General features: G+C 36.7%; 1 protein-coding gene and 1 long non-coding RNA gene across 6 annotated transcripts in view; one reads left to right on the top strand and one right to left on the bottom strand.

The window, feature by feature from the left end:
* Window positions 1–22,600, bottom strand: part of MAPK8 (mitogen-activated protein kinase 8) — a 129,158-nt gene that overhangs the window by 73,786 nt on the left and 32,772 nt on the right. For 4 of the 5 annotated variants that reach the window (XM_074233103.1, XM_074233099.1, XM_074233098.1 and 1 more), the window contains exon 2: window positions 19,256–19,337. The exons of the other annotated variant lie outside the window; for it this stretch is intronic. The gene's annotated coding sequence lies outside the window, so the exon portion shown is untranslated. The remainder of the gene's footprint in view (window positions 1–19,255; window positions 19,338–22,600) is intronic. 5 annotated transcript variants of the gene reach the window in all.
* Window positions 1–22,600, top strand: part of LOC141521019 (uncharacterized) — a 43,691-nt gene that overhangs the window by 8,437 nt on the left and 12,654 nt on the right. Inside the window, exon 2 of the long non-coding RNA XR_012477826.1 lies at window positions 18,771–18,897. This is a non-coding gene — a long non-coding RNA (uncharacterized LOC141521019). The remainder of the gene's footprint in view (window positions 1–18,770; window positions 18,898–22,600) is intronic.

Raw genomic sequence — 22,600 nt, 5'->3', positions numbered from 1 at the left:
AATAGAAATTGAGGGAATTCACTAGTCACCTCCTGAAAGAGATCCCAAAAGAAAAACTTCCAGGAATGTTATAGCCAAACTTCAGAACTCCCAAATCAAAGAGAAAATACTAAAAGCTACCAGAAACAAGCCAAGTCAACTACTGTGGCTCTATAGTCAAGATTACACAGGATGTCTATCTACATCTACATTGAGGGTTTGTAGGATTTGGAATATGATATTCTGGAAGGCAAAAGATCTTGGTTTGCAACCAAGAATCAACTACCAAGCAAAGCTGAACATCCTCCCTTTCAGGGGAAAAGATGGACCTTCAATGAAACAGGGGACTTTCAAACTTTCCTATTGAAACAACCAGAGATGAACATTAAGGACTAACTATGAAGAAGTAATGATGTTGAACTGTTTGTATTCCTGTATGTGAAGAAGATACTGATAACTCATATGAACTTTCTCATTCATAAGAGCAGTTAGAAGAAACATATATAGATAAGGCACAGGAAGGAGCTGAATATGATCATATAATATAGTAAAAAGATGGAGTCAATAGGTGATAAAGGAAAGTATTGGTGGAAGAGAAAGGAGAGGAAAAAGGGGCTAAGATATTTCACATAGAAGTCAAGAGGAAGCTTTTACAAAGGAGTTGAATGAGGGAAGGCAAGGTGGAATGAGTGAGCCTTCATTCTCATCAGAAAGGGCTCAGAGAAGAAATAACATACACACTTAATAGGATATAGAAATCTATCTTGACCTAGAGAAAAATGAGCCAAAGGGATGGGATAAGGGGGAATGCGGGGAGGGAAGGCGGGGGGAATAGGTGATAGAAGAGAGGGAAGATCATGGGAGAGGCTACTCAGATATAACACATTTCTGAGCAGGGACAGGGTAGAGGGAAATATAGATAGTAATGGCAACTGTGGGAAAAATATTGATGCAACTTTAGTGGAATTATGATAAAGAAGGCAACTCATCCCAGAGACAGGGCTATTGGAATCTGAACACAAGACTTAAGTATATTTTTTCTCTTACACTATGATTGAAGTTTCTCATCCTTTTTTGGGGGGGAGGAGGGTTTATGATTACTTTCACAAGATTATTGTAATACTACAAAATAAAAAATTAAAATAAAAAAACATAAATATGGATGGTAGTCCTGTGACTGCTAAAGTTGCTAATTGTTTCTAGTAGTTTTTTAGATGATTCTTTAGACATACCATCATGTCATCTGCAAAGAATGAGACTTTTGTCTCTTCCTTCCCAATTCTAATACAATATTGAAGAGTAGTGGTGATAAAGGGCATCCTTGTTTCACCACTGATCTTACTGGGAATGCCTCTAGTTTATTCTTGTTGATGGTTTCAGATAGATATTGCTTATCATTCTAAGGAACAATCCATTCATTCCTATGCTCTCTAGTGTTTTTAGTAGGAGTCGGTGCTGTGTTTTGTCAAAGAATTTTTCAACATCTATTGATATAATCATATCATTTCTGATAGATCTGTTTTAGATATAGTTAATGAAACTAACAGTTTTCCTAATATTGAACCAACCCTGCATTCCTGGGATAAATCCTGCTGGGTCATAGTGTATTGTCCTAGTGATAACTTGCTGTAATTGCTTTACTAATATTTTATTTAAGATTTTTGCATCTATATTCATTAGGGAGAAAGGTCTATCATTTTCTTTCTCTGTTCTGACTCTTCCTAATTTAGGTATCAGCATCATATGGGTGTCATAGGAAGAGTTGGGCAGAGTTCCACCCTCACCTATTTTGCCAAAAAGTTTATATATAATTGGAATCAATTGTTCCCTAAATGTTTCACAGAATTCACTTGTGAATCCATCTGGTCCTGGAGATTTTGTCTTAGGGAGTCCAATAATGACTTGTTGAATTTCTTTTTTCTGAGACAAGGTTATTTAAGTATTTAATTTCCTCTTCATTTAACTTGGGCAACTTATGTTCATCCATTTCATTTAGATTATCAAATTTATTAGCATACAGTTGGGTAAAATAATTTCACACTGTTACTTCAATTTCCTCCTCATTGGTAGTGAGTTCATCTTTTTCATTTATGATACTGGTAATTTGGTTTTCTACGTTCTTTTTTTAAATCAAATTAACCAGAGGTTTATCAATTTTATTGGTTTTTTTCATAAAACCAAATCTTGGTTTTATTTATTAATTCAATAGTTTTCTTGCTTTTGAGTTTATTAATTTCTCCTTTAGTCCTCAGAATTTCTAATTTGGTATTTAATAGGGGTTTTTAATTTGTTCTTTCTAATTTTTTTTAGTTGCATGTTTAGTTCATTGATTTACTCTTTCTCCAATTTATTCATGTAAGCATTTAAAGATATAATATATCCCCTGACAACTACCTTGGCTGTATCCCATAAGTTTTGGTATTTTGTCTCATTATTGTCATTATCTAGGATGAAATCATTAATTTTTTCTATCATTTGCTGTTTGATCCACTCATTCTTTAAAATGAGGTTATTTAGTTTCCAATTAATTTTAGGTCTATCTCTCCATGGCCCATAATAACATGTGATTTATAATGCATTATGATCTGAGAAGGAAGTATTCAGTATTTCTGCCTTTCTGCATTTGATTATTAGGTTTTTTATGCCCTAGTACATGGTCAATTTTTGTGTAAGTGCCATGTACTGCAGGAAAAAAAAAGTAATTCCTTTCTATTCCCATTCAACTTTCTACAAAGGTCTATCATGTCTAGGCTTTCAAACTATTTACCTCCTTAATAATTTCCTTCTTGTTTATTTTATGGTTAAATATATCTAAATCTGAGAGTGAGAGACTGAAGTCTCTTACAGTAGAGTTTTGCTGTCTACATCTTCTTTTAACTTCACCTTCTCCTCTAAAAATTTGAATGCTATACCACTTGGTGCATACATATTTAGTATTAAAGTTGCTTCACTGACTATGTACCTTTTAGGAGGATATAGTTTCCTTCCTTATCTCTTTTAATGAAATCTATTTTTGCAGTTGCTTTATCTGAGTTACAGATTGCTTTCTCTGCTTTTGTCATTTCAGCTGAAGCAAAATATACTTTGCTCCAACCTTTACTCTGTATGTATATCTCTGCTTCAAATGAGTTTCTTGTAAGTAGCATCTTATAGGACTCTGGTTTTTAATCTAGTCTGCAATTCGCTAACGTTTTATGGATGAGTTCATCTCATTCACAATCAGTTATAATTGCTAATGTTTTATTGCCTTCCATGCTATCTTCCCTCTGTTTATATTTTTACCCTTTTTTAACTTTATCCATATTCCCCAATATTGTTTCTGAATACCACTACCTTCAGAGTATTTGCCTTCTTGTATCCAACCCCCCACCCCTTTCTTTTCCCTTTTCCTTTGCCCCTTCTTCCGTTAGTTCCTCTTTTCCTCCCCCCTCCCCATTTTCCCTTTTAATACTTGAAATACGGTAAGGTAGTTTCTCAACATAATTGAGTGTGTCTATGTTAGCTCTAGGCCTAATCTGATGAGAGTAAGATTCAGGCGGTTCTCACCTCCTCCTTTCTCCCCCTCTTTTGCAACAGGTCCTTTGTACCTCTTTATGTAATGTGATTCACCCCATTCAATCTCCTCCATCTTTCTGTCTCTTTACTGCCCCCCCTCTTTTAAGGAGGTATTGTTCTTAAATCATTCTATCAGAGTCATGGATAAGTCATGAGTGTCCATCACTTCTAGTTAAATATATTCTCTCTAATAGAGTTACAATTCTCAAAAGTTATGAGAATCTTTCTCCTAGATGGAGATAAGTAGTTTTTTTCCCCTTTACCCGGTTTTTAAACCTTTTCATGTGTCTCTTGAGACTCCTGTTTGATGTCCAAATTTTCTGTTTAACTCTGGTCTTTTCATTAGGAAAAGATTGAAGCCTCCTATTTCATTATATGTCCATCTTTTCCCCTTGAAGAGAAGGTTCAGTTTTGCTGGATAGTGGATTTTTGGCTGCATTCCAAGCTCCCTTGCTCTTTGGAATATCTCATTCCAGGCCCTTCAATCCCATAATGTTGATGCAGCCAGGTCCTTTGTAATCCTTAATGTGGTTCCTTAGTATCTAACTTCTTTCTTTCTGGTTGCTTGCAGGATTTTTTTTCTCTGATTGTTCTGGAATTTGGCCACAATAGTCCTTGGTGTTTTCATTTTGGGATCCCTTTCCAGAAGGGATCGATGTAGTCTTTCAATAACTATTTTGCCCTTTGGTTCAATGATATCAGGGCAGTTTTCTATCACTAAATCCTGTAATAAGAAGACCAAGCTTTTTTTTCCTCTTCAATATTTTCAGGAAGCCCAATGATTCTTAAGTTGTCTCTCCTGGTTCTATTCTTGATGTCAGTGGTTTTGCCAATGAGGTAACTTAATTTTTTTTTCTATTTTTTCCAACTTTTTGGTTTTGTTTAACAGATTCTTGTTGTCTTATGAAGTCATTAGTTTCCACAGATTCCATTCATTTTTTTTAACAGAAGAATTTTCTTCATTTACCTTTTGCAACTCCTTTTCCAATTGGTCAATTCTATTTTTGAAGGTGTTTTCCATTTTCCCAATTGCAGTTTTGAGAGAATTATTTTCTTTTTGCTTTTAACCAATTGTGTTTTCCAAGGATTTATTTTCTTGTTGCGACATGTTAATTTTCTCTTTTAAGGTTTTAACTTTCTCTTGAGTTTCTTTTCCCAATTTTTCTAACTGATTTTTAAACTCCTTCCTGATTTCTTCTAGGAAGGCTTTCTGGGCTAGAGACCAAATCATATTCTCCTCTGAAGTTCTAGATCTCTCTGGGTTAGGATCTGTTATCAAGGTAGTTTTATAGGGACTCCCCTTCCACTGGCCTTTCTTTGTTTTCCTAGGATCTTGTGTTGGGCGAGGGGCTGGTTCACAGTCCTTTTGGCGTTGAGATCCCTAGAGGTTTTGCTCTTGGGTTTAGTAACTCCAAGTGGTCCAGCTAGTAGGGGGTGCTAGAGGCTTTACTCACTGACTTTAATAACTCCAACTGGGTGAGTCACTAGGGGGTCCTATTACTTTCTATGGAGTTTGACTTGGTTTCAGACCCTCTCTCTAGGCTTTGAGGGCGTGGGTGGTGCTCTGAATACTCTTATCCTTGAAGAATGTGGGCTGTGCCCTGGGGTGAAGTAGTTAATCTTCCTTTCAGCTGAGGGAGCTCAACTGCCCATGCCTGAGCCTGGGGGGTGGGGCTGTTACTATGTCTGTTCTGGGAAGAGGTCTCTGCTGAAAGTAAGAAGTTTATGGCCCTGAGCCTAGTAGACAGATGTCCAATCACCCATGCAGCTCTCTGTGCTGGGACTCTCCCTCCAGCCCCGTTGGTACTCCCCAGACCTCTGCTTCTACCACCAAAGCCTCCAAGGCTGGACCTCTGGCTTCACCCCGCCTCCACTGGCTCTCTGTTCTCTGCTTCTGGTTCACCCAGAGTCCCTTGAGACAGACCTTGATGATAGATTTTCTTCTCCTAGCTTCTCTTTCAGGGTTTTGTCAATCGAATTTCTCTTAAGAGCTTTCTTTCATGTTATTTCTGAGGGGAAACTGGGAGACCTTAGCTCAGTGCCTGGCTTCTCTACACTACCTTGGCAGGAAATTCTGTCCTTCATTTTCAAAGAAGACCATGTCTTTGGGGAGGTGACAAGCACATGAATTGGATTTGAATCAGGGGGTGCCATGCTAAGTCACCAGCCTCACGTTTTCCTCCAGATCCATCTGGGCCCAGGATCCAGATATGAATCAGGACAACTGCAGCTGGACCTACATGAGAGGAAATCTGGATTAAGTGACTTTCCAAAGGTCACACAGCTAGGTAGTGGCAAGTGCCTGAGGCTGGATTTGAACTCCTGTCCTCCTGACTCTAAGTTTAGTACTCTATCCATTGTGCCATCTAGATGCCCAACTGAAAAAACTGCAACTTCTTTAGCATTTTTGTGGCTCAGGTCAATTCTACTTATTATGATGTTATTTTCTACAGTATCTTTTTTTGTGCTTCTTTTATCAAACTATTAATTCTTTTTTCATACTTTTCTTGTATCACTCTCACTTCTTTTCCTAATTTTTCTTTTGATATTTTCAGGAATTCTTTTTGGGCTTGTGCCCCCATATTTCTTGAGGCTTTCCTTGTAGCTATTTTCATATTATGTTCTTTTTCTGAGTTCATGTCTTGGTCTTCCCTATCACAGAATTGGCTTTTTATGTTCAAGGTCTTTTTTGTCATTGCCTGTTCATTTTTCCAGTTTCTTCATGACTTTGAATTTCTTTTTGTACTTCTATTTTTAGGTTTAGTTCTGGGATTCTGGAAGTTTTTGGTGCTTCCATGGTGATGTGATCCAGGTCCCACTCCCTTGTCTTTGCCCAGGAAGGGCCTCGGGTTCCATGTAGCCACAAACATGAATGATCTTCTCTGCTTTGGAATTGAGACAAGGACCCCTGTTCCCTTGTGACTGACCAGCATTCCTTTCTGCCCTAGAACTGCAACCCAGATAGCAACAGCTATCCCCAGTGCCAATAAAAGATCCCCCCGTAATCTTTTTCTCACCAATTATACTATACTCTTTACCATCTCTAGGCTGAGAAACCCCGAAACTTCTACTACTGCCCTTGTTTCCAGATAGGCATCCACCCTGGTGTCAGACCTCTTCTGCAAATTTAAGTGTTTTTTTGGGAAAAACTCATCCTGGCTTTTTTGTTAGCTCTATCCCTCCACAAGTTAATTTCAAACAATGTTTTGAATTTGTTTGGAAGGAATGTTGAGAGACAGAGTTCAACTGGGCTACTGTCTCTCATCTGCCATTTTTATTATACCCTCTGGAGATATTTTAAAGAAGAAAAGAATGGATTGGGTGTGAAGAATATTAACTATCTTTTAAGTATTTGAAGGGTTATTGCATGGAAGAATTAGATTTGTACTGCTTTACTGTAGAGGTCAGAAACAATGTGAGGAAGTTATAAAAAGGGAAATTTAGGCTTGGTACAATGAAAAGCTTCCACAACAATCAGTTCTCCCAAAGTAAAATGGGTTGTTATGCTGAGAATTTCACTGAAAGTTTTCCAGAAAAGGCTGAAAGGTTGAGTTATGCTGTAGAGAAGATTTTTACAAAGCCCCTTCAAAGACTGAGATTCTGTGATTCAATTACAAGTCATTTCTTTACTCATCTTGGGCCTTAATACCTCTTTAATAGTTTTATTATCTTACATACAATCTAAAGATTTTCTCTTTGGAAGAAAGGTGAATAGGTCTACCTTCTGTTTGACAGTTATCAATCTCCAGTCTACTCTCAATAACATTCCTATCCTTTATCCAATCTTCCTTTTTACCAATATAATCATTATTTCCAATATGTCTTTTTTTAAAAAAATTCACTTCTTTTAAACCATTTTTCTTTCCTTATTTTGAATTTTAGGATTCCTGACACTATCCTTACAGAACCAAGGGAATATGCTGTTAATTGAGGGTACAGTTGCATTGTGAACTGACTAGCAGCTTCTCTCAGCAAAGCATTAGCTCAGATCTTGGCTTGAATTATAGTCAACCTTGGCACTATACTATAAGTGATTCATTAATTAATTTTAGGATTTTTTTTCTCCTATAATCTAAAAAACAGGATCATCAGGATAATAGAACCCACAGTAGCTGCCTACCTCCAGGAGTCTTAATTTGTTTGGCAATTTGCCAGAAGACCAAAAAGGAAGAAAAACATGCAGCTACTATTTCCTTTGGGATATCTGCAGACACTATATGATGTCAGTATTGCATCAACTCCAAAGTCAAATCAAAGTTTACAAAGCAATGACTATAGCACCTACTGAAGTAGGTCATTGGATACTAAGAAGATGTATGCCATCATCTCCTATCTTTTAACCAAGTTGTCTATCCATGTGATATCATCATGCTTTTTCTTTATCCTTCTCTACTGCTCTCCTATTTGAATTCCATTATTTTCCCCCTTCTTATTCTAAATACAACTATATTATAGGAAATTTCTATCTCCTCTAGCAGCAGTCAAGAACATTTTTAGTCTGACAAATACAACTAGGAAATAGAGATCCAATGAGGATGTTAACTTTGGCTGCCTCTATACATATTGGCATTGGATGATACATTTAAGTGACAACAGCATCACTAACATTCAGGTCCTAGGAAGGGGTCTTCCAGTAGTGAAGCAATATTTAAAATTTTACAGTTTCACTTTGCTGGATTCATAGAAATGAATGAATGATAGCAACAGGCTACTCCTTATTAGTTGATTTCCGGTAGTGTGAGCAGGTGGGTGACTAAATACTACTGGCAAGGTCATCACAAAATAATATGAACTATTCTGAAACAACAGATACAACAATTAGGTAGTAATTTAAAATCATAAAGTTCTTTTTGGGTAATGACACTGGGAATAATAAGTATAACAAGCAGTTACAAAAAAAGGACATATTCTAAAACAACAGAAGCCTTAGCAACAATGGAATAGTCTCATATATGCAGTAGGGAATGAACCAGCAGCCACAATCTAAGCTTTAGAGACACTTTAAATTCTACTCCCTAGCAAGTACATAATGATACCGACTAAATGAACAAGGCCCAGAAACCACAATAAGAACTGGCCGCTGTCTTCAAAGATGAAGAATTTCAATTATCTGCACTAATGCAATTTAAATTAACTGAATACCCTAAATAGACAGGTAAGATATAAATAATCTAGGAATTTACTGTGTAGCAGGGGGGAAAAGAGGCTGGAATTCAAAATCTATGATGAATTCATTATACAAATGATCGATCCCAAAATGATTATTGCTACATTGGAATACTGTCTTCCTCATCTTGGCTGCCTTCCTATGAATGCTCTCCATCTTTTTAACATTTCTCCTAAAAGGCAGATCCCAGTATTCCAAATATGTTTTGATAAGGGTAGAATAGGAAAAGAATTCTTACCTATATGGTCCTGAATAATATGTCCCCTTTTTCTTAAACTCAATTCTGTCTTTTGTAATTTATTTCCAACCCCCCCCCCCCCCCCGCCCAGTTCCTGACATTGTCCCAGACTGGCAATAGCAGGAACACAAAATAATTCTTAGTGGCTTAATCTTGTTATATAAATAAACATAGCAAAACCCCAGTTATAAGGAATTTTTAAAGAATAAGCAGTTCTGGATAGGCAGTTTTCTCTTTAAGCACCATTATTTTTACCATTTCAAATGAAGTATTTCTAAATGCTATATTTTAATACGCTGAAAATAATTTAGTCATTTCTTCACTTCTCAAGTGTCACCATAATAAATATTAATTACCACACATACCATTGTGCCTCAGAAACAACTACATTATTTTGGTCTATTTGACCCTATTAAAAATGGCAGCAGTTTACTATACTTTGTGTACATGTGTCTACTTTGTATGATTGTATCTGGAATTGGAGCAGGTCTCAGATCTTGGGTCCCCATTTGTATCCTATGTGACTTAGGTAAATCATTTTGAACTTCTGTTTTCTCATCTATAAAATGGAGAGGGTTGGTCTCAAGGATTCTTAACCTGGAATTCATGGATCACCAGGGGTTCATGAATTTAAAGGTGGTGAAAATTTATATCTTTAATTCCACAAAACTCTAAATGAAATTTAGCACTTTCTTCCCATATTTTAAAATATTCTGGGAAGTATACTACAGGCTTCAGAGTCCTGAGTCCATGACAGAAAAAAGGTCAAGAATCCCTGGTCCAGATGATTTCTATGGTTCCATTCATCTATTTCTATGATCCTTTTGTTCTTCCCTGTCAGGGGCCACTCCTTACTTTTAGAAGCATAGTTGGATTTAATAGTCCATCTAATGTGCTGAAAAATTGGAAACCAGATAATTTATTACATAAAATTCTAAAAACCTGATTGAGTATCTAGTTTTTAGGGTTTTCCTATGAATAAAGTCTATAAACATATATAGCGTCTGTCACATAGTAGGTCCTTAACAAATTTTTATTGATTCCCAGGAGCTGAAGCTTTTGGTGTTGCTTGTTTTTACTTTAGTTCTTTTTTTGTTTTGTGTTTTAGGGTTTTTTTTGGCAAGGCAATGGGGTTAAGTGGCTTGCGCAAGGCCACACAACTAGGTAATTATTAAGTGTCTGAGGCCAGATTTGAACCCTGGTCCTCCTGACTCCAGGGTCAGTGCTCTATTCACTGAGCCACCTAGCCGCCCCTTTACTTTAGTTCTTTAGGTCTTTTTCAGTATTTCTGGGGATTCACTAGACTAATGTATCTAGGTGTTTTAAGAATCCCTTCTGATTCTAATAATCTGTGAAAATAGAGGATGCTCTTTGAGAAATGCTTCTTCATTGCCAGGTATCTGAAGTCTCCAACAAACTTACACACAGACACAACACAGACACACACAGACACAGACACAGACACACAGACACACAGACACACAGACACACAGACACACAGACACACAGACACACACACACACACACACACACACACACGGTGAGTGATCCACAGGACTCCCATTTCTCCACCGCCCCACCCCACAGCTCAAGTGCTCTGTAAAATCTGAAAGCTCATTTAGGTCACTCCATTGTGGTTTTACCATTGATTTAAAACAGAGCTTCTTAACCTTCTTTTGCCTCACAGGCCACTTTGGAAGTTTGGTGAAGTCTCTAAGCTTCTCTGAATAATGTTTTTAAAACATAAAATATATATCATGCTTAAGGAAACTAATGCCACTGCTATTGTTATCTAGCTTGCTAGATCAAAAAACCTTTGTTTTACAGCTCTCTCTCCTTATACATAAATTATAAATTCATTTTTAAATATACATAGAAATTTGCAAGTCAGAACATAAATCCTGCTAACTGAATAAGTTCTTAAATGCAAAATCCTACAAAACTCCCAAACATTTCTTCACTACAGCATTATTTAGGAAATACAATTTAACAGACTTGGTTTCATAAATTATAGTTTTCTGAAAATTCTCTCACACCTGACTCTAGTTTATTACTTGAATTTTTATCATGTTATGTTTCTCGTATAATCACGATAATTCTACTTTAATTAGGTAGTGTTGAACTCTCCAAGTCTCTTAATAAAATAATAGGGTCTTATATAATTATTGAATTAAAAATCATAGATAGCATGCAATTTTAATAATGTCACTCTGTACAAATCCAATATTCCCTAAAGTAATTTGAGATGGCAACAAAGATGGGTACACTGGAAAAAACAATCTGGAATAAAACCATCTCCATCTGAATCTTTACTGGCTTTCTACTTAGGTGACTATGAACAAGTCCCCTAATCTCTGTGAGCCTCATCCTCCTCATTTGTACTATAGGGTGACCACTCAAGATCCTTTACAGCTTTCATGTATATGTTATTACTGTTTTTCTTGTACTGGAAATAATATGTAAATTTCAACAATTCTGACAAAACTAGAATAAAGTTAAGTATTTAACACTTAAAATATTAAATTGAAAAAAGAATGACTACACAAAGTCAGATATAATACAACCTATCATACCGAACAGAAATTTTTACCAATGTAAAATGGATAGGAACAAAACTTATGATTCCACTGCTATTTGTTGTTGTTCAGTTGTTTCAGACTTTGTATAACTCCATTTGGGGTTTTTAAAGTTAATTAATTCATTTATTTTGAATTTTACAATTTTTCCTCTAATCTTGCTTCCCTCTCCCCACCCCCCACAGAAGGCAGTCTGTTACTTTACTGGGGTTTTCTTGGCAAAGATACTGGAATGGTTTCTTCTCCAGTTCATTTTATAGATAAGGAAGCTGAGGCAAAGAGTTACAGATGAGTCTTTCTGACTCCAAATCTGGAGATATATCCACTGTGCCATGTATCTGCCTCTTTATTGGTACTGGGAACACCTAAATAAAAAAATCCCTTCCTCTAAGCAAGTTTGCATTACCTCTTATAGCCTTGAGAGCAACCTAGCATTGCGATGTAAGAGCCTAGTTCAAAGTCACATGGCTGGAAAGTGTGTCAAAGGTGGGATCTGAACTCTAGACTTTCTGGTACCAAGATTAGTTTTCAACTCACTATGCTCCCCTCTCCTCAGGCATCATCAATGGGACAAGGTGATAAAAATTTTAAGTTTAAAGGATCATAGACACAGTGCTGAAAGGGAGGGGATAGAACAAACTCCCCTCACTTTCCAGATGAAGACGCTGCAGCAGTGGACAAGGTAACTGATTTACCCCAGGTCACACAGGTGAGGCAGAATTTTGATGTGACTTTTGATTATAGAGCCAATGGTTCCTCTGGACAAGTCTACAAAATACTTCAACATATTTAATAAGACAATCACATTGGTAATAAGATAACCTATTTATATTTACAAGTAATTCATCTGGATAGAGCACTGGCCCCAGAGTCAGGAGTACCTGAGTTCAAATCCGGCCTCAGACACTTAATAATTACCTAGCCGTGTAGCCTTGGACAAGCCACTTAACCCCATTGCCTTGCAAAAACCTAAAAAAAAAAAATTAAAATGAAATAAAATAAATATTAAGTTTATAAAGAATTAGGTCTAAAAAAAGATAATCTTTATTATAAATCCTAATGCTGGGAAGAGGGGAGAAAGGCAGGAAGGAAGAAATGATCCTTACTATATAACTCAAAACAAGAAAAATAATATGAAATATATTCAGGTTAATAACCCTTCTAACAAGTTGCTCAATCACAGAGAAAAATAATTCTCAAATAATTCCCAGGATATGTAAAACAGTGCTCCCTTTCTGAAATCTCTATCTATTTTTGGATACAGAGAAAATCCAGATCTCAAAATACAACATATCAATTGAGCTTCATAGTTTATGATTGAAGAGGACATAGTGTAGAGGATGTGGGTTTAAAACTTGTCTCTGCCTATTTACTTCCAATATGACAATGAAAATGCTAACCTCTTTGGGCCTCAGTTTTCTCATTTGTAAAATGAGGTGCTCAAATGGTTGATCCATTAATATTCTTTCTTGCTCAACATCTACTGACCTATAAGTCTAGAGAAAAGAACCCTTAAAATCAGAAAACCATAAGATTCAGATCTATGAATGAAGGTTACCTGGATAACATTCTTTCTCTAAATCCTAAATTATCTACAGTTCCATGACATCTTACTAAAAAGTATTTGACATCTATATATTTAAAATTCATCTTTGAATCCCTTTGATTTCTCTCCAGACCCATGAACTCATAAAAAAATACATTTTCTCTGTTTTGAAGCTCTTCAGTAAACTTCAATGAATCAAAAGTTTTAATATTTTTATGTTTCATCAAGTCAATATAACCCTAGTCTCTGAAAGATTTTTTTCAGTGCTTTACTTTAGAACAAATGGAGTAGTAACTTTGTCAATTAATTTTCCACACCTCTTTAAATGATCTCATTTTATTAAGAATTGGGAACTGGGGACAGCTAGGTAGGTAGTGTATAGAGCACTGGCCCTGGAGTCAGGAGTACCCGAGTTCAAATCCGGCCTCAGGCCACTTAACCTCAATGCTTTGCAAAAACCTTAAAAATAAAAAAAAAAGAATTGGGAACTGGATCTAGGTTTTCCTTGTATTAAAAAACTCCCAGATAGAAACTTCTTTATTGGTGGGTATAGATCAGTACATGTGCTCCTTGCTATTTGCAGTCTCAAAGAACTGTTCCCAGTACAAAGAAGTCACATGACTTGCCCAAGTTATGAAAAGCTAGGACATGTCAGAGACAGGACTTGAACTTGGGGCTTCCTGATTATGAGACCAGCTCTACCCACTGTGCCACTGGTACCCCTTATTGCCTTTATTATTATTTTAAGATAGTGGTCAGAAATAATCTTTCCTAATGGGGTGAAAGGAGTGATTTACTTTAAAGGAATTAAGAGTTTCAAAGCAAAGTCTGGAAGCATCTAGAAGGCAGGGATTCTTTCCAAAATGGCCTCAAAACCATTCCATCCATAAAGCTGGTGCCCAAACTGAAAGCAATACTTCAAACAAAACTAGGACTTTAAGGAGGCTGGGCTGGCAGCTGCCTAAAATATGCACTTCTTTTAAAATAAGTCAATCTATGACAGGTGGTGCAATGCATGGAGCACCCACCATGGAGTCAGGCAGACCTGAGTTCAAATGTGACCTAAGACACTTGATTAATTACATAGCTGTGTGACCTTGGGCAAGTCACTTAACTCCATTGCCTTGCAAAAACAAAACAAAAAAAAACCCCAACCCCAAATAAAGTCAGGAAAAGAACACACACACAATGACTTTAGAATAATAATTGATAAAACAATCAAAACTAAAGGATCTGAACATATAATGGATAAGCTTGGCCCCCAAGAAGAGATATGAGAAGACATCTCTCTCCACCTTTCTTTTTTCCAGAAATGGGGGACCAGATATGAAATAGTACATGTAATTTCAAACTTTTTAAGAAATGTGGAAGTTTTTAAAAACTTTTTAATTCTTCATTAATAAGGAATAGCACTTTGTGGAATGTTACTCTCCTTTTCACAAGCTATATTCAACATACTTAGAATTTTATTTTCTATTTCTATACCTCTGAAGCAACTCTCACCAGCTCTCAGCATGTACTACTTCCTTACTTTTGCCTTTAAAATTCCTATCTTCTTTCAAGAATCAGTCCAAGTGCCTTTTCCTACAGGAGATCTGGATAGAGCAGCACATCTTACAGACAAAATAACTGGGTTTCTAAGTGACTTGCCTGAAGTTACAGTAAAGAAGAGTCAGAACCTGAAAACAGGTATTTTGATTCTAGGTAGCATAGTGGATAAAGCGCTAGGTCTGGAGTCAGGAATGTCTGAATTCAAATCTAGCTTCAGAAACTACCTGGCTATGTGACCTTAGGTAAGGCACTTAACCCTGTATGCCTCAGTTTCCTCATTTGTAAAATTGGCTGGAGAGGGAAATGGCAAACCATTCCAGTATCTTTGCCAAGAAAATCCAAAATAGGTTAGGAGAGTCAGACACAATTAAGAAACACCAAAAACTCTAATTCTAACTTTAACATTTCCTTTATATCATATCATTTGCATTTGCAATTTTAAAAGTTTTTTTTGGTAGCCATCTTATTCCCAAAATCTCGCTATTTTTTTCCCCCTATCAATTTCTGGACATATCCTTTATCAATTTTATGTCCACATTTAAGGAGCTAGACTTGATGGTCAACTCTAAATCTAAAGTTTATCTTCTCTTCATTTACATAGCCACTGACCTAGTTTGAGCCTTACTACATCTTGCCTGGATGATAACAAGAGCTTCTTAATTAGTCTTCCTGCTTCTGGCATAGACCACCTCCAATTCAAATTCCATACTAGATTAAAATAATTTTCCAAAAGCATAGGTCTGATCATGTCACTCCCTTATTCAAAAATGTTCAACATCTCCCTATTGCCTCTAGGATAAAATACTACCTTGGTAACTAACATTTAAAACCTTGCACTAACTCCAACTACCTTTTCAGTTGTATTCTGTATTACTCCTCATCATGTACATTAAATTCAAATCAAATCATATTATTTTATCAACTAGTTTCATGCTTTTACACAGGCTGCCCCACAACTCTTTAAAACCATTCTTACAAAACTCAGGTGTACTCTATGGAGCCCTCTCTGCCCCATACCCCAGTTATCAGTGCTCTCTTCCTCCTCAAATTATAAGCCACTTAATAATCTGGGTCCTTCTCTCTCATCTGAGGACAAGGACCATTTTTTTCCCTTTTCTTTTCCTTTGTCACCAGGCTCTAGGAGAGTAGGCTGTACATAAATGTTTGGTGAAATGAATTCTGTTCTTATATGACCATTTTGTTTTTGGTTTTGCAAGTCAATGGGGTTAAATGACTTGTCCAAGTTCAAATAGCTAGGTTATTATTAGGTGACTGAGGCCACATTTAAACTCAGGTCTTCCTGACTCCAGAGCTGGTGCTCTATCCACTGCACCACTTAGCTGCCCCTGCAATATGGCCATTTTTAAAAGAAAATATTTCAAAACCCATGACGATAACTAGAAACAATATAATTCCATCCAACCTTTATTTCACATTATAACAAGGAAGTTTGTTGATTAGAAGCAAGTGAAGGCTTCTTTTTGAATAAAAGTCACAATATTCATACTATCTAATGTCCAACTGTATTTAAAGGTTTTTCTTTACACTCTCCCTGTGGAAGAAAAAGCATCAAGAGTTTTTAATCCTTAGTAAATCACCTCTTAAGCCAGGGAAGGCAACTTAGGGCCTTCTTTTCTGATTACTTTCGAAGCAGTCACATTTCTCCCTAGAGAGATATCATTGTAAGAAAAGTGCAAGCAAATGAAAGTCACCTGTTGGGGCTAAAAGAAAAACTAACCAGAGACACCAGAACAAGAAGATCCTTCAAGTAAGTTCTTATGCTATGAGATTCTGGTTGACCTGAAGGAAATGTTTACTTAATTCTGGGGAAATCTAGGTTAGGATAAGAACCATAAAAATGGAGAATTAATTAGAAAGTATAACTAGATGTTTCTTTTCATTTTATACTCAAATGTTTAAAAATTATTAATGATGCTATTTATTACTTATTTGTTTTATTTTAATAAAGTTTTTATACCTTCTGGTTTCATATAATTGCCATTTATCTCATACTCGGAGAGAGTCATCCCTTATAGAGAATAAAAAAGAAAAAGGTTCATCAAAATAAACCAACAGACTGAAAAACCTGAGGTTGTGGTCTAGGATCCAGACTGGCCATGTTTACTTCACTTCTTACAAAGCAGCTAAGCATTCTGTGTTAAATGCTGGGAATACAAAGAAAGGCCAAAACAGAATCAAAGAGAATCAAAAAGTAGTCCCTGCTCTCAAGAAGAAGACAACATATTAACATCTAAGTACAAAGATGATAAGTCATCTCAGAAGAAAAGCCCTGGCAGGAAGGAAGATCTGAAGGGTTTCTGACAGAAGGCTGGGATTTTCCCTCAGATTTCTTCCCAAGCTTCTCTGTATTCCTCAACACTTACAGCATAGTAATATTTCATTACAAACATAAATCACCGTTTGTTAAGCCATTCCCTAATCAATGAGCAGATATTTTGTTTTCAAACTGTCCCTACAGTTTGATCTGCCTTCCCCTACTCAACCAAACTCCTAAGCTTATGTTTTGAATATTATTTTCCTTGTTTATCTTATATGAAGTAAATAGTTTTAATTGAGTTCATGCTCTTATTTTAACAATTCACTACTGTGGGGGCGGCTAGGTGGTGCAGTGGACAAAGCACTGGCCTTGGAGTCATGAGTACCTGAGTTCAAATCCGGCATCAGACACTTAATAATTACCTAGCCATGTGGCCTTGGGCAAACCACTTAACCCCATTGCCTTGCAAAAACTAAAAAAAAAAAAAAAAAATCACTGTTGTGAATCATTTAGTGAAAGATGGTTTTCCATGACTCCACAAGTTAAGCATTTTGGAAATTTCTGTGGCAGTTATATATATTAGTAACACCTACCTCAGATGAAAAGATACAATGGTCTTCTAAAGCAATCTACATTTCTCATCACTTTGAACTACTACTATGTATTTTCTCTCATATACAACTACTCCAATACATTAGAGATTGACCTAATTTATAGCTAATTGGATTTATGAAATATGTAAAAGATTCTATGAGATATGAGGTACTAAAAACAAGTCATTTTTACCTTTCTATTATGGGCCTTGACAGTAATAAGGAACATCATAAGTATTTTCTCTATTGCTCTAGACAGTGTGTCAGTGCCAATGTGTCTTGCTTTTAAAACTAACACAAGAAATTTACTCTGAGGTTTCAATGTGACCTATCAAATAAATTTAAGATGCATTAAACTGGCATTCACAAGCCATGAGTCTGTTAAACTGTGGCTGTGATTCTACATTTATAAGCATTATGGGATCATAAAAGTTTGACTCCTCATAAACTACCTTTTTACACAGATAATTTTGTAGCATTTTGTATCAACAGCATAACTTTAATGAGGATGAGAGTAAGTACACGTGTCCAAATTGCACTTGGTATAAAAAAAAAGCTATGTGAAAAAAGATACCTTAATAGTCATGAAAATATATAATGTAAAAAATGCACTCTGACCAATACATAGTGGAAAGATAAAAGCTAACAGCTCATATCCAGTGATATTTTATTTTTGATTTGCAAAAGTCACAATAAGGGGGCACCTGGGTGGCTCAGGGGACCTGGAGTCAGGGGTTCAAATATGACCTCAGACACCTAATAAATATCTAACTGTGACTTCAGGCAAGTCACCTTAACCCCATTGCCATGCAACCCCCCCCCCCCAAAAAAAATCACAAGACAAATATTGGAGTGGAGAATTACATCTTGTATATTCATTGTCATTCACTGAAAAAGTAAATTTTCCAGGCATACACTGAAAGCATTTAATTTTTAAAATATCTTTTCTAAACATTTCGTACTTTTTTATTTAAAAATGATTCTATCTAAGCTCTAGTCCTATATTTTCAGCTGCTTATTTGAAAACTCTGCCTAGAAAAACCAGACATCTCAAAGTCAACCTGTCTAAAACTTAATAACAATGGTCTTCCCCTAAAAATTAGGTCTTCCTCCTGATTTTCTCATTCTAGCAAATGGCATAGTCAATCTTCCAATCACACAGGCTCAAAACTTTAGTAAAGGAAAAACAGACTCCTGGTGTTCCCTCTCCCTCATGCAACATCCCCAATATCTGATCAGCTGCCCTGCCCTTTCTATCTCCTGTCATTCATTTCCTTTCCATTCCAGATGAGAAAGAAAAGGAATTCTGTTTAAAGAGACCATTGAAGATACAGCAATCAATGCGGACTCCAGAAAGAAAAAGATTAAAAAAAGGAAACAAAGATGGGTAACAAGAGGATACATGAAAAAAAAGGTATAATATAGTAAGAATGATTTCAAGAATATTAAGGTGGGATGAACTGAAGTTGGCAAGAAAGCTAAAACCAACTTTTTGTGGGGGATAGGGGGAGGGGAGCCACACTGAGGAAAAAAAGATAAAAATAAAAGAACAGGAAAGAAAGCTTTTCACTCCAGAAAGGATAATGGGAGTGGACATTATATCTATTACATCTATCTTTGAACAGAAAATTATAATGCACAATTTTATTTTGCTTCTACATCCTCTGCCAAGAAGAATTATTTTTATACTAGAAAAGGCAGCTCAAAAATAGTCAACAGGGAGCTGCTACCAGAATAGGATAGATAGTAAAAAAGCAAATAGCTGTACTTACAAGTTCAAGTCATCTGGACCAAAAGAATCACAATGAAGGAAAGAATTGGTAAATATGATTGTTGAGATACTGTTAGTGATAACTGAAAAATAGAAAAAAAAGGAACACTTTTTAAGACCAAAGGACAAATGCTGCTTCAATTTCCAAAAATAAATAAATAAATAAATAAATAAGGGGGGGGGGGGGAAGAATGTAATCTGACAACCATCCATTCATGAATTTGATTTTATCCTTGACAAAATTCTAGAGAGATTTATTAAAGAAGTGGATATTGAAATCAAGAAAAGTAGTTACCACATAGGGCCAAGCATGACTTCATCAAGCAAAGATCATAGCAGACAATTTTATTTCCTTTTTTCTTCAATCATACTAAAATGGAAAATCAAAGAACACTATAGACATCATTTAGATTTTTCATATATTTTGATAAAGAATTTCATATTATTCTTGTGGAGGGAATGGAGGGCTATGGACTAACTGAAAGCATGATTTGGAAATGGCTAAATAATCAAGTCCAAAGAATAGTTGGTAATAGTTCATTATCACCTTGGAAGGAGATTTCCAGCAGTGTTCTGCTATTTTACATTCTTATCAATATTTTAGATGGCATCCTTATCAAATCTGCAGGTAATACAAATCAGGAAAGGATGGCTAACAAAGACAGGAGCCATATATATCTAAATAAGATAAAAACACTGAGACATTCCTAATATGATGAAATTTAATGAGGATAAGTATTGTCTTCACTTTTGTGAACTGACTTCACAAGTGGATGAGGGATACCTATTTAGACAGACATTTGTTTGAAAAAAATTGATGGCTGTAGTCCATAAACTGGAGACGAGCCAATTGTGTGACATGCAATCAAAAAAACTAGTATGATGTTGGATTTCATTAAGAGATATATAAGTTTTAGACTTCCAGCCAAGATGGCAGAGAGAGGACAGGCACAGTTTTAAAGTCTCCTGATCCTTCCCCATCTATCATATGAAACAACCCTCTTAACAGAAATCTGACCCACAAAACCCAGAAAGAAAATCCAGGAGAAAGAACATCTACCTCAGGATTTGTTTCCTGCATCAGAATTAGAAGAAGGGCGAGACTGGATGCAGAGGGCTGATCAGCCCTGATCAGCCAGATTAGTGGCTGAATTGGAGCCAGAGAGTCTGAGGGCCTGAGACAGACCTGCTGGGGCCAGATGGCATTGGGGGCTTGAGTCAACTAGGGAGCAGAGGCACTGGTGTTGGTGCTGTCCCTCTGGAGCTTGCCGACAGGGCTGGGGGGAGAATTCCCATGCAGGAGAGCTGCGGACACCATCCCTAGGCTCCTCTGGTCTGAGGAACTCTGAGTCCAGGCCTCCCTTATGGCTGAGGCTTCTTCCAGGAACAAACAACTGCAGACTACTTCTGCCTGAGGCACAGGTGTGTGGGCAGAAGAACCAGCCCAGCTGACAATAGGGAGGGGAATGACCTCACCCCAGGGTAAAGCCCATCATTGATTGAAGGCAAAAGGATTCAATAGCTCCAACCCCTCCATTCAAGCTAAGGGAGAAGGCCTCAATCAAGGTCACAGACACCCCAGAGAAAGCAACCAGCACCTCCTACTGACCACCCAGAGAAATTGCACTCAGTGAGTAAAGCCTCTAAGGATCCCAAGCCCCTGTGAACCAACCCCTCCCCAACTCAAGGTCTTAGCAAAATGAAGAAGGGTCAGCGGAAGGGTGGAGCCATAGAAAAATTCTTGGAAGGAAAAGACCCTAACTCAGAGAGACCTAGAAGCTCTGCGGAGAATATGATTTAGTCTTCAGCACAAAAAGACTTCCTTGAAGAAATAAGGAAGGAGTTTAAAAATCAACTGGAAAATTTGGGAGAGAGACAATTAATACCTTGCAACAAGAAAATAAATCCTTAGAAAATACAATCGGACAAATACAAAAGGAGAATAAATCTCTCAGATCCTCAATTGGGCAAATGAAAAAAAGAAAATAATTCTTTCAAAACCTCAATTGGTCAAATGGAAAGCTCTTTCAAAAGTAGAACTGACCCACTGGAAAAGAAGTTGCAAAAGGTTAATAAAGAAAACTCCTCCCTAAAAAAAAAGAATGGAATCTCCAGAAACTAATGACTCCATGAGACAGCAAGAGCCAGTTAAACAAAATTAAAAAAAATGTAAAATACCTCATCAGCAAAACCACTGACCTGGAGAATAGGTCAGGGAGGGGCAATCTGAGAATTATTGTACTTCCTGAAAACACTGAAGAGAAAAAAAAAGCCTGCACTTAATATTACAGGATCTAGTGATGGAAAACTGCCCCAAAGTAGTTATTGAAAGAATACATAGATCCCCTCCAGAAAAAAAAATCTTAAAATGAATGTTGTGGCCAAATTCCAGAACTATCAGATAAAGGAGAAAATCCTTCAAGCAGCCAGAAAGAAACAATTTAAATATCAAGGAACCACAGTAAGGATTATGCAGGACCTGGCTACATCAACATTAAGGGATAGAAGGGCCTGGAACAAGATATTTCAAAGAGCAAGGGAGCTTGGAATGCAGCCAAGAATCCACTATCCAGCAAAGCTGAGCCTTCTCTTCCAGGGAAAAAGATGGACATTTAATGAAATGGAAGAATTCCAAAAATTCCTGATGAAAAGACCAGAGCTAAATAGAAAATTTAGACATCAAACAGGAGGTTTGACACATGACACATGAAAAGGTTAAAAAGGGGAGGGCAGTAAAAGAAAAAAACCTGCTATCCATTAAGTTGAAACTGGCTATATCCTAGCATGGGGAAAAAAGATTCTCATAAATTTTGAGAATTTTAACTCTAACAGAGAGAACATACCTAGCCAGAAGTGATGGACATTCATGACTTATCCATGAGACTGCTATCCAATGGGATACAACTGGCTTTAACCCCACCTGGGAGAAAGACTAACAATTCTCAAGAATTTTAACTCTATTAGATAGAATGTACTTAGCTAAAAATGACAAATATTCAGAATTTTCTATGACTGAGAGTGATCTAAAAAACACTACACTGTCCCTCTAGGACAGGAAGGAGACAGAGGAGGGAGGGGACTGAATGGAGTAAATCTCATTACACTAAGAGGTACAAAATAACTATGGTAATAGAGGGGAAGAAAGTATGAGATGAGAAACACCTAAATCATCTTCTCATCAGACTTGGCTTAAAGTTAACTTACACATACTTAGTTAACTTAAAAAAAATCTAACCTTTCAAGTATTAAAAGGGGAAAACTGGAGGGGGATGGAGAAAGGGAGGGCGAGTGGGGAAAAAGGGGGAACTAACAAAAGGAAGGGAAGGGAAAAGGGAAACAGGGAAAG

Source organism: Macrotis lagotis, chromosome 4 (genome assembly GCF_037893015.1).
Source record: "Macrotis lagotis isolate mMagLag1 chromosome 4, bilby.v1.9.chrom.fasta, whole genome shotgun sequence".
NCBI classification, from domain to species: Eukaryota; Metazoa; Chordata; class Mammalia; order Peramelemorphia; family Peramelidae; genus Macrotis; species Macrotis lagotis.
Note: the sequence above shows the minus strand (reverse complement) of the source record. Positions and strands in the feature narration are given on the sequence as shown.